At 40.8% G+C, this 12344-nt stretch overlaps 1 protein-coding gene across 4 annotated transcripts in view; it reads right to left on the bottom strand.

The window, feature by feature from the left end:
• Positions 1 to 12344, bottom strand: part of FAM110B (family with sequence similarity 110 member B) — a 152856-nt gene that overhangs the window by 71751 nt on the left and 68761 nt on the right. For 2 of the 4 annotated variants that reach the window (XM_009213070.3, XM_009213071.4), the window contains exon 3: positions 545 to 633. The gene's annotated coding sequence lies outside the window, so the exon portion shown is untranslated. Of the gene's footprint in view, positions 1 to 544; positions 634 to 5776; positions 12064 to 12344 lie in introns of those variants that run through there. The other 2 variants (XM_003902780.5, XM_003902779.5) reach the window with 2 other exon arrangements.

The raw sequence follows: 12344 nt of genomic DNA, 5'->3' as shown, positions 1-12344 counted from the left end.
GGCAACATAGTGAGACCCCATCTCTATGAAAAATTTTTTAAAAATTAGCCAGGCATGGTGGTGCACATTCATAGGCTTAATTACTCAGGAGGCGGAGGCAGCAGGATCACTTGACCCCAGGAGTTCAAGGCTGCAATGAGCAACACACCATTGCCCTCCAGTCTCGGCAACAGGGCAAAACCCCATCTCTGAAAAAAAATAATTTTTTTTTTTAAAACACAGAGTACTTCTAAATTCTTGGGAGATTACCTGATAAACAGCACACAGCATTTAACAAACTAACAACTAGCAGATATGCAGAAGGTGTATCATGAAACCCCTTAGAACGGCAAATGGCCATCACTGATACTTTGGTCCTGGAGAGGACCTCAAAAGGTGGGTATTTTATTTTATTTCATTTTATTTTATTTATTTATTTATTTTTGCCAGAGAGCAAAATATCTGAAACCTCAGCTTCTTTGTCTTAGTGCAATAATGACACAGGTTTTCACAGAGAATCAATACCTCCTTCTCAGAATGGATCAAAGCAAAGCAATATGCTTACCTGAGAGGGGAATGAGTATTTTATGGATGGTAGGCAGAGGTCCCAGGAATGCTGTCCTTTCTTAAAATGCTCTCTGCAGCAGGAAATTGCTAAAAAAAATCAAAGGAAGAAAAGATTGCTTTTGCCTTTTTATTTGATAAAAATAGGCAGGCTATTAAATACATTTAGCAACCGAGAATGGTAATTCTTTTAAAAATTAGTCAATGCAGGCTGGATGCAATGGCTCACACCTATAATCCCAGCACTTTGGGAGGCCGAGGGGGGCAGATCACTTGAAGCCAGCAGTTGGAGACCAGCCTGCCCAACATGGTGAAAACCTGTCTCTACAATCAAACCACAAAAAAACAAAACAAACAAACAAACAAAACCCACAAAAATTAGTTTGGTGTGGTGGTGCTACTCGGGAGGCTGAGGCACAAGAATCGCTTGAACCTGGGAGGTGCGGGTTTCCGTAAGCTGAGATCGTGTCACTGCACTCCAGCCTGGATGACAAAGCGAGACTCTGTCTCAAAAATAATAAAAATAGAAACTGATCAATATATTTAAAAAAAGATAGCACACATGTCAGTACACCAAAATGCATTAGTTTTTACTACTTCATTTGGAAACTAAGTGTTTTGTTCACTTCAACTATTGTTTCTTTTTGAAAAGAGACATTTAACCATGGATAGCAATTATGCAGAAAGAAGAATATAACATCAAGTTGTGATGAGTCGCACAAATAACGTTTTATGTGACATCATATCTTATTTCCAGGGCTATGAAAAAGTGTTAGAGTTTTAAGGGGCCTCAGAGCCTCTGGTTCTATAGCCCCATCTACAGAACTGGAAACTGAGGCCCATTCAAAGTGAGGGGCTCCACAGCACCACTAAGCTGGCCAGGGCAGAGCTCTTGATTGCCTCAGGAGCACCCTTCATCTGCACTGTAGCACCCCCATGCCAGGAATCATTAATTCTCTCATTCATTCAACAGGTACTGACTGAACACTTTCTATGGACCAAGTACTGTTCAAGGCTCTGGGGGTTAAGATGAAAAACCTCTGACCTCATGCAGTTTACATTCCAGAAAGGGGAAACTAAAGAAATAAACAAATACAGTAAATACTATCTCAGAATGACCCACTGAGGTGGCTCCATTAGAGCGAAATCCTTCAGGCAGTGGGGGAACAAGCCATGGGCTCTCTGGGGAAGCACATTCCAGGCAGCAGGGGGAGCAGCAGCGCCACTCTCCACGCTGTGCAAAGGCACCGGAGGTCGGTGTGGCTGTGAGGGTGGGGGATTGGTGGACACTGTGTGGCAATGGGTGGGCCCACCAATGGAAAGTCGGTGTCATGGACAGGCAAGCTGATGAAGGCCAGAGCGTTGGAGAATAGCTACTTAAAGAGGGGTAGCAAAGGAGACAGGGAAAAAACAAACCACAGACAAGAGAGCAACACAGGAGAATTGTTTCCTGTCCTGGAGGTCCGCTGGGTTAGAGAGCTGCTCTAAGGGGCTATCATCCAACTCAGGCAGTGGGGTGGGGTCTGGAGGGCGGGAAAAGTAAAGCCTGCACATTTTACAGCGTTTGAAAAAGTAAGTGTGGAAGCCTGACTAGGGTAACACATGACAGAATTAGGAGGATTTCCTGACTGCAGGATCTATAGAAGTAGAAATGCAAAATCTGTTTCCATGTAGAGATTTTACTGGTGGCAAGATCTTCTGCAAATAGGTGACCCCTAAAGTGGACTTCTCCTCCAAATTTGACAAGATTTAAAATTTAAATCCAATTAAATGTATAAGAAAAGCAAACACCTTCAAGGTGAAATCCAAGTGTTATAATCCAGTCTCAAATTTTACAAGCTTGTCTTTAATGAGCACATACAAGATAAATGACTTTCAGGAGTCTACATGCAGCCAAGAGTAAATGACAATTCCTGCCAATGCAAACAGTTCCAAAAGTAATCACTAAATTACTTAAGAGTATAATAGCAATCAAAGTGTTTGGTGATTCATCTAAGATGCATTTCTAAATTCTGGATACGTTAAAGAAAACTTCAATTCCCACAGGATGTAAATCTATGAACATATTTCCATGTAACAACCTAGTGTGTATTCTGAGAAGAGTTAGCAGGTAGAAGAGAAATGATACTTTACATGTATTGAAATCAATAAAAAACACAAAAACAGAATATGAAGCTAGGCCAGCTTCAACTTAATGCTGAGTTGTGAATGTGATGTCAAGATGGGCAGGAAATAGTTATGGGTTGGGTACCATCTCTCCTCTCCTGAAGCCCTCCCTGGCACTCCTCACCCCCTTTCTAAAAAACTGGTTGCCCCTCCTTGGTATCACCAAACTATGTATCTCTATCTGCCTCATGCACCCCTATTATTACTAATTTAGCTGCTTCTCTTTCTCAGTAGTCACTTCTTACAGGAAGGGACTGTGCCTTCTTTCTCTTGATAAAGCTTAGCACAGAGCTTAGCACATGGTGAGTGTCCATGACCATAGAATACTACAATGAAACATAACTACACTTAGATGAGAGGCCTAATACCTTTTCACATATTTTTCCAATCCAGGCAACTTTAACAGGTCAACCCTGAAATATTTATCAATTGCTAATGACAAATATCTATCAGGTTTTTGGATTATCACAGATGCCAAGTGACCAGCCACAAATCCACCTATAGATATTACCATGGAAACTCTTACATGCAATATCATGCACTACCCATTTCTCTTTCCTCTTCACAAATATTTTCCACACCTTGTTCAGCCCAGTTACTTTGCAGCACATCATATTTTTCATGGAATGACTTCATTTTGAAACTAGTGACCACTTTTCCTATTTAGACCTCAGGAGAAAATGTCAGAAAGTATCCCTTATAACAGAAAATATTTTAATTTTAAAATATAATATTTATGCTTATGCTGATAGACCTATTGTTGTTTGGTCAGAAACGTCATCAGTAAAGAGTTACAGAATTTTAAGGAGGAAAAAGAACAACATTTTAAAGTGTCCAAAAAATTTCTTTTTATTTTCTTGTCACAGAAACATGTAAAGAGTCTTCTTAATCTAGTTTTTAAAACATTAAGATGCGATACATCAGAAGATAAAAGCACATATTTTGGTTACTTTACAAAAACATAAATAACACTTGTTTAATTATGTTGTAAAAAGCCCCTTCGGTGTATATTAAAAGTCCCTTTGGGATATCATCATGCCGGTGCATTACACAGTACACAGATACATTCATATTTAAATTTTTTAAAAAGTTCCTCCTCCACACAGAAAGTCTTTAAGACCCAGCCCTAGGGATTTGACATCACTTAGAGCTACTTTCTACATCTTTCCATGACACACACCTCAAAGGGGCTCCCCCAAAAGGAACTCTAGACAATGTTTATGTGTGCCCAAGGCTTTCAAAGTAGAGAAAACCTTCTTGGGAATTATTTAAGACTAAGGCAATTTAGGGAGCATTTCAGGAGACAGACAGACACACAGAGAGAGAGATCGATCCACACCAATCTATCCTTCCCTCCTTCCCAAAATGAGTGTCCAAGCCTAACTGTTGATTCCCAGAAAGGTTTTTCTGCACATCCACATAGAAGAGCACAGCAGGCAGAGGGAGGGAGGGAAACGAGAGAGGAGCCTGGACTTCTGGAAAGAGCAAAACCACTCTCACTGAAACTGCACTCTCCGCCACTGGTGCGTATCTTCTGCAATGGGAACAGGCGTGGTTTGTATCAAGGAAGTGGAATGTGAAGTAGAACGACTGTTCCCAGGTTCATTTCACCACACAAGGTGTCTAAAACCTGAGAATGTCACCAGCGGGTTCAAATCACAAAGACACTGTATTACAAGCAACAACTACCAAACTTTCTTATTATAGATGATACTCTATTACAATTCAAGGCAAGCTTTCATAATATTCATTTTTTTCCCCTTAAAAATGTTATTTGGATGCAATTTGCACTGGATGATTTACTATCTACCAGGATGGACCTGGAAGGGAATGTGGAGTGGGGAAGGAGGCACGGTTGGTAAGTACTCTGAAGTTTACTCTGTCAAAGAATATACTGAATCCCTTTAACCAGAATATAGTTCTAGATCAGAGCAGGTATTTGAACAAATCATTAAAATTGCATCACTTGGCTTTTCAGGAGCAGAGAAATAATTCCTGATGGTTTTCAGAGATTGCAAGGCTCTGGTGATAGCAGACGCATGGTGGCTGGCAGCCAGCCGTGTGACTGGTGATTCAATACACAAGTTTCTGTGGACTCTACAGCCTGATATGGGAAGGACATCAATTTTTAAGTTTGATGAATAAGTAAAAACAAAGGAAGTTTTGGTATAAAACAGGACACTATGGAGAAGGGACACTGAGAAGGAAAAACTCATGCTGCATTTATTTGGGATATTTGAACCTCAGTCTTGCCCATTTAAATATTTTTCTTTTAGAATGTGCCATTTTTTATCACAGATTATTTAAGATTATCAATTTTCAGGCAAAAAGTAATAGAAATAAAAATGTTGTCAAACAGTAGACAAAGTAAGTGGTAAGAACCCCACCTTCCTGAGACTTCATTTCAACTCCTAACGCAATGTCCCTGCTAAACAAAGCCATGAGACGAAAATTTCTCTTTCAAGCACAGCTAAATATACACTTTAAATATCTCTGGCAGAATGGGATATGTTAACCCTCTCTGTATTTAAAAGGCTTAATAAAAACTACAAAAGGTGAGACAAAGAAAACCATCCAAAATGAAGGCTGCACACATCTTTGAAGAAACAATAGCACATTACTTCTGCTAAGGCACAGCTTCAACATCAGGAGAGTCACTGCCCTGTCCTAATTAGAGTGTGTTTCACTAAATTCTTCCTGATCATTCACTATTCAGCACAGTGTGGACTCAATGCAAACAAAGTCCACTGAGTACTGAAACGCACCTACAAAGACACCCAAACTGATGCAACATCGGGCTTTCCAAAACAGAAGCGAGCCGGTAAGCATCACTCCCAAGCACACACATGCACTCTTGAATCCAGGTAAAAACATGATTCCTTGGTGAATACTGTAAACAGGGTAGCTGTTTACCAGGCAAGCCTGCGGGAGAATGTATTTTCATATGGAATGCTGGAGTACCCATGGTATTAACAAAGCAAAATCAGATTAAACAGATGACACGATGAACATACTTCATTTCACGCATGGCCGTGTTTTTCGTGAGAGATAGACTTAAAGTAATTACCATGAACTGAGTCTCCTTCACTGACCTCCCACCGCTGCTGGCTGTCCTTAACGGCTGATGCTCCACAACAAAGACGAACGCCTTCTCTCGGGAGCCTTATTCCTTCTTTAACGTTACCAGCCGAGCACCTCCACCGTTGCAAGAACACAGTACAGCACCTCTGTATCTATGTCTCTAATGCAGCATAAAGATTACTGTGGAAACCTATCACACGGGCGAGCAGCAACGCCACCAGCCAATAAGGAAAAGGCACATGCGGAATCCAGCACATGCTCTCTGAGACGCAGGCTGTCACCGGCGTTTAGCAGGCTGCTAATCTAATTATAGCTGGTTTGCTAGCACAGAGCCATTGGAGCAAAGCACAGGAGAAAAGTAAATTTTAATAAATTAAACCTCATAGACAAAATCATCTCGACTTCCTGTCACTTTGAGGATTAATGTGTCACCTGATAAACTATAAGTGATTTTTAAAGTGTATTCTTATTTTCCTGAAATCTAGAGAAACAAAGAGTGGTTAAATCAATGCACAGCACTATCGGCTTAGTTAAGCTTATCAGATTCCAGCACTAAGAATAAATAATAAAATTGATATTGTGAAAATAATAGTGGTGCTATAAAATCTGAGTCTTACTTTATTTACCCTAATTAACAATTTGTCACATATTTGTCATAAAGTGCTAATTAATCTCTCTTCAATATAGTTGGAAATACCATGCAAATTTCTATCTATAGCGGAAAAGTGCTAATCAAGGTGTAAAAAACCATAATCTTGACTACAGTGATTAATTCACAGTTACAAGGGACAGAAAAGGGATCTCAGAAGTTATTGTAAAAGGAAAAATTAAACACATTTGGCCACTACACAACTGAACGGCCAAACTACTTCTAGACGCCAAATCCTGTGACGCGTTCTCACAGTCAGACTGCCTCAGTTAAAGTTCTGGATCTGCCACTACCTAGCTCTATGACCCTGGGCAAATAACTGCATTTCTTTGTCTAAGACAATGATAGGAGCCACCTTGAAGAGTTACTGTCAATGAGCTGTAAGTGCTTAGCACGGGGCCTGGCACAGGGTGGATTCTGGGTTCTATATTAAGCTCTTATGAGGAGTAGTGATCTCAACCACTCCATATTGTCTCCCTTTCTTTCCAGCATCACAGCACTCAAAAGAGTACCTCAACACGCCTCCATCGTACAGTTCTGTCAGAAATACCACTCAGAAGTCATGAAGGCCAAGAAGCTAATGGTAGGGTTGATTAATCACACAGAACCATTATTGGTATTCACTGTTATGAGGCAAATTATTTCCCCTACTTCTTTTTAGATATATAAGAGTCACTACTTTCACTTGATTCTATACAAACCTATCCTAAAAATAATTTTTCAGGAAATTAAGGGCTTCTAATTATTTTTTTTAATGATATAAATTTCAAAAATGTTTTCTATGGAATATAAATTGGGAAAAGTTTTAATTAGAAGGAGTTGGATTAAATTTAAAATGACAAATTTATGTTGAAAAGGGAGAGAAGTCAGCCAGTCAAATGCAACTCTCAGTTCTGAGAGTTGTTTATCTACTTCTTTTCCCTTAATTTCTTTTTTGTCAATATGTTCTACAGAATTAGCAGTCCTGAGCCGATCTAATCAAATTTGTAAATGTTCAACGGTTTTTTTTATATTCCCTACAAGTGGGTATATTCTACCAGTCAAATTCCAATCCAAAGATAAAATGCAAACTTCCCATTTCTGTAGTTTTTTTTTTTTTTTTTAGCTAAAAACCAAAAAGCTGACACGCTGAAGAGGCATTATGATTTGCTCTGAGGAACCAAATCTTCCCAGGGATTAATTAGTAGCCAAGAAACAGGACTACTGGCGAAGGGGCACTTCATCCTCCAATCTCTGTGTACCACAAACTGTTGGGAAATAAACCAGTGAAAGGAATGACATGGACCATAAACCTCAAGGGAAAGCACAGAAACTCATGGTCCATAAATTCAAGAGTGAAAACCTGTGCTGGAATGCAAACACATACACAAACCCTGGAAAAATGTGGAGATAACTGGCTAAAGAAAGTGAGAGCTGTGTGTGCTACCTTGAAGCATCTTCCTCCTGAATTATCAGAGTGCAATCACCATCATCAGGAGGTAAAAACTCCAAGAGGAATTGGCTTCAGAGATTTGGCCTAAGGCACAGCTCCCTGCAGGCTGCCAGGATACAGGCTAGTAACACTTCCAGGCATTTCTCTAGGAAACATCTAACAGCTTCTGCCTTCCTCTTCATTTAACAGACTGCTAGCTCAAAATAGGCACTGAAAAAGCTGTTTAATTAATTTGTTTCATGCCTGTTTAGTAGAAGACATTAAACAGACACTTTCTAAAAGAAGAAAGCTACTGTCCTTTCTTGGGTCTTATCTTTCAACATGTTCAGACCCAGTATTTGTTTTAGAGCTGAGTAACAGTTCATTGGGAATCTTTCTTATTGCCACTTGGCTAAGGGGGGGGCCTATGTATACAGCCTCTGGAATGAGCCCTCTTGTCTTTGAACTTCAGTCAACACACTTTTGATTCTGAAAAATCGTTTGTTTGCTCAGTGAATCATGTTAGGCCCTTACTATGTGTAAGGACTTGTGCTGGACCCTGGAAATACTGTAGGGAATAACAGAGCATTCTGATTCCTAAAGGAGCTTCTGTTGTAATGTGGGAGTGCTCATTAAGTGATTAACAAACAAGCAATAAAGATCAGGTAAACTGCAGCTCAGCACAGGATGCTCACATGACAGGGGTGGAGGATCTGGCTAAGGATGAAGCAGGTTTGCCGGCTTCCTCAGCAGGAGCATGGGGAAAGACCTTCAAGAGCTGTGAAGGTCGTGGAGAAGCTGGCCGGGGGCAGTGGACGGAGGAGGAAGGAGGAGACACAACCACACACACTAGAGGAGGAAAGGGTTTGTTTGGCTCAAGCTCCCTGAGGGTCTGACCACCGCTTCTCTCCTTCTGGATCTTTGTAGATTCCCATTATCTTCCAAGTCGAAACCCTCATCTCCTCTTCCTGGCTCAGAGAATGCGGATGTGTACATTTTACATTTGCTGTACTGACGAGGAGGAGCAGGCACTACAGAAACCTTCTGCCTCACTGCATGGATTTCCTCAAGTTCTGTTCTCATTCTCTAACCCTGGAGACTGAAAATGAGGCTGTGTTTCCAGAATTTTCATATAGAATTGCTACAACTGTTACAGTTTTTTCGCCTTGGAAAAAAGTTAGGGTTCATGTATAAAAAATGATTCTGTCGAAAGCCAGGGCTCCGGGATAACTTTAGAGAGATCATAATATTCCGGCAGGAAGTATCTCGGTTTCAGCTGCTGGTCAAACACTATCTTAATGAGAGGGGTCCTGGAGAGCTGTTTCTGCTCTGATGAACTGCACCAGGGCCTGAGAAGGAGGCCTGGCTGCACGTGGGGCTATTGTGTCTGATGTTAAAGGCGTCTGAGCCGTGGTCCAGCAGAAGCCTTGGGCCCCAGCCCACATAAGGAGTGGAGGGCAGCTTGGAAGGTTGAGTGCTGAGCAGCGTTTCTATCAGGGGACCTCAAGCCACAACATGAAGTCACTGCAGGCAGAGCTGGGCACAGAAACCAACAATCCGCTCCCCAGTCAATGCGAGCCGGGTCCGGGGAGCCATCAGGATCACCCCACATTGAGGAAAAGAAAAGAATACCCAGGCTGTGAAAGTCTCCTTCTGGCTACCAGGGGCAAGACAACTGGTGGGCAAGAGTCCAGGCAGCTGGTGCCCCTTCCTTCTCTGTTTCTGACACTCAAACAGCAATCTTTCTTTTTTTGTGAAGAGTGTGGCATACCAGGCACTTATTCAGCTGTGGCCTGGTTGGCCTGGGGCAGACTGAAACTGGCTGCTAGAAGTCACTCCTGCTGCTCCAAAGGCCATGGGCAGCAGCCCTGGCCCCAGCTCCCCCACAGACACTTGGCATCCCTGTGCCATGAGGCAGCCTCACTGTCTGAAGAGGTCCTCAGTGGCTCCCCAGTACCTGTGCATCAGCCCCGAATACCAAGTGTGAGTTCTCAGAGAGGTTGCCCGCTGAGAGGGACAATGATGTTGGACAATGACCTTGCCGGGTACAAAAGCCCTGAGCAGACCGCTTGAGTCTTCTCTGCAGGGCTCGGTTTAGAAGCCAATTGTGCATCCTGAAGTGTCTTCTCAAAGCCTAGTTTTTCTTCTTCCTCAAATGATCAGCTTTTTATAGTACTGGTGAAGGGGGCAGGGTACTACGAGGCTCGGGAAGGGGTATGAATTAAAGAGGTTACTAGGACTCTCACACTGGAGCGGGAACTTGGTTTTCATACAGTTTCTTGTCATCAGGGCTCCTCCTCCCTGTCCTCATAATGACGTTTAACTCATACTTATTTACTCCTATCATTTGCCAAATACTGTGTTAGGATGAGGAGGGCAAGGACCTTCCAAACCAGCGAAGGAGACAGATTCAACAATGCCAATGACTAAACCTGAACAGGGTTTTAAAATTGCAAAGGAAACGTCACATATAGTATCTGCTTTGAGAATCCCCAAAATGCTGTTGGGTAGGTATTCTTATCTTCTCACTTAGATATATGGAAATGCCAGGGGGGTTACGGGACTTGCTCAGCGACTCCAGACTCAATTCATTGCTAACACTCAATTCATTCCTACACACAAAAATTATTTATAATTATCCCATGGGCATAGTAACTGGATAGGATTAATCTAATATATAATAAAGCCATAATAATGACATATTACAACCTAATAATAATTAGGTATTAAAATCATAAACAGATATTATTGTTTAATGAGAGCTATGAATTCTGTTGCAGAAGTCATACCATGGTTTTGAATGTTAACAGGCATCCTCTAGGTTATGAAAGCATTTACCTCATTATTCATCTCTGTACCACCTAAAGGACCTGGAATTCCTTCTATATGGACCATGGAATAATTCCTATAAAATTTTAAATTACAATACATGGGCAAATACCCTAAATTTCAGTTTTGTCTTCTAAAGTGAAATGTCCACCATTTCAGTGATGTGCAGGTTCTGATAATTTGAAGTAGTCCCATTCAGCCCCATCACCAGCTCTTTAATGCATCTCTGCACTTACTGTCCAAAATCAAGGCATATAATCTTGCACGGGTAAAGCATGCTGCTGTTTTTTAAAAAAGATTCATGAAAGAATTTCAAGTATGCATGCCATCAATGTTCATAATTACGTTTCAACACTAGTCACTTTGAAAGATTAGACTTTTATCCAAACAAATATGTAAGTAAAGAACATCATTTGCTATGAAACTCATCTAGGGTCTTTCTGAAACTTTTAAAATTAGTAGAGGCTAAAGGATAGCAGTCTTGATAAGAGTCATATAAAAACTTCGGGGGTTATATCTTAAATGACATTCCTAGGGAGAAATTATCTTCCTAGAAAAATACCGCCATATATGTCTCTCCTGTGCCATTTATTACGTTTTATCACAATCCAGCTACTTTCTAGCTGGTAACCTTTTGTAAACTACTTAACTTTTCTATGCTTCAATGTTCTCATCTGGAACATTTGGAGGAGGACGTTGTGTGGATTAACTAAATGAGTTAATGCATACATAAAGCATTTAGGGAGTGCCTAACACTTAGTAAACATCATCTAAATTCTCCCCACTTGGATGATGGCAAAACTAAAACATCCAGGCCAAATGATAGATAATACTAGAAAAACTGACACCCTCCCCGAAAAAGATGTATATAGTATAAATACATAACCCTCATGCCCTGAGCACAACCCAGATGAAAACTGTTATACTGTTAAGAATTTGTGTTAATAACATCTAGAAATTCTGGAACTTAACTAAGCACAACTTTTTTCATGAGGCAACTTGGAACAACTTTTGAAATTTAAAAAAAATGTGTATACCTTTACCCCTGGCCATTTCATTTTGGAAATATAATTCTAAGGAAATAGTTGGGATCACATGCCCCCAAAATAAAATAATTGACGATATGTACAAAAATATTAGAGAAAGGCATTTACCATGGTATCCTTTTGATATGGATTAGGTCTGTGTCTCCACCCATATCTCATGTCAAACTGTAATCCCCAGTGTTGGAGGTGAGGCCTGATGGGAGGTGATTTGATCATGGGGGTGCAATTTGCATGAATGGTTCAGTACCATCTCCCTTGATACTGTATAGTGAGTGAGTTCTCACAAGATCTGGTTGTTTAAAAATGTGTGATCCCTTCCCCATCTCTCTTCCTCCTGCACCAGCCATATAAGATGTGCCTGCTTCCCTTTGCCTTCTGCCATGATTGAAAGTTTCCTGAGGTTTCCCCAACCATCCTTCCTGTACAGCCTGCAGAACCATGAGCCAATTAAACCTCTTTTCTTTATAAACTACCCAATCTCAGGCATTTCTTTATAGCAGTGCAAGCACAGACTAATATACCTTTATAGGGCAAAAACAAATTAACAATCTTACCATTTGACAATAGCAAATTAGTTAAATAAATGATAGCATATAAATAAAATTAATAGAACATTGTG

Source organism: Papio anubis, chromosome 8 (assembly GCF_008728515.1).
Source record: "Papio anubis isolate 15944 chromosome 8, Panubis1.0, whole genome shotgun sequence".
Taxonomy (NCBI): domain Eukaryota; kingdom Metazoa; phylum Chordata; class Mammalia; order Primates; family Cercopithecidae; genus Papio; species Papio anubis.
Note: the sequence above shows the minus strand (reverse complement) of the source record. Positions and strands in the feature narration are given on the sequence as shown.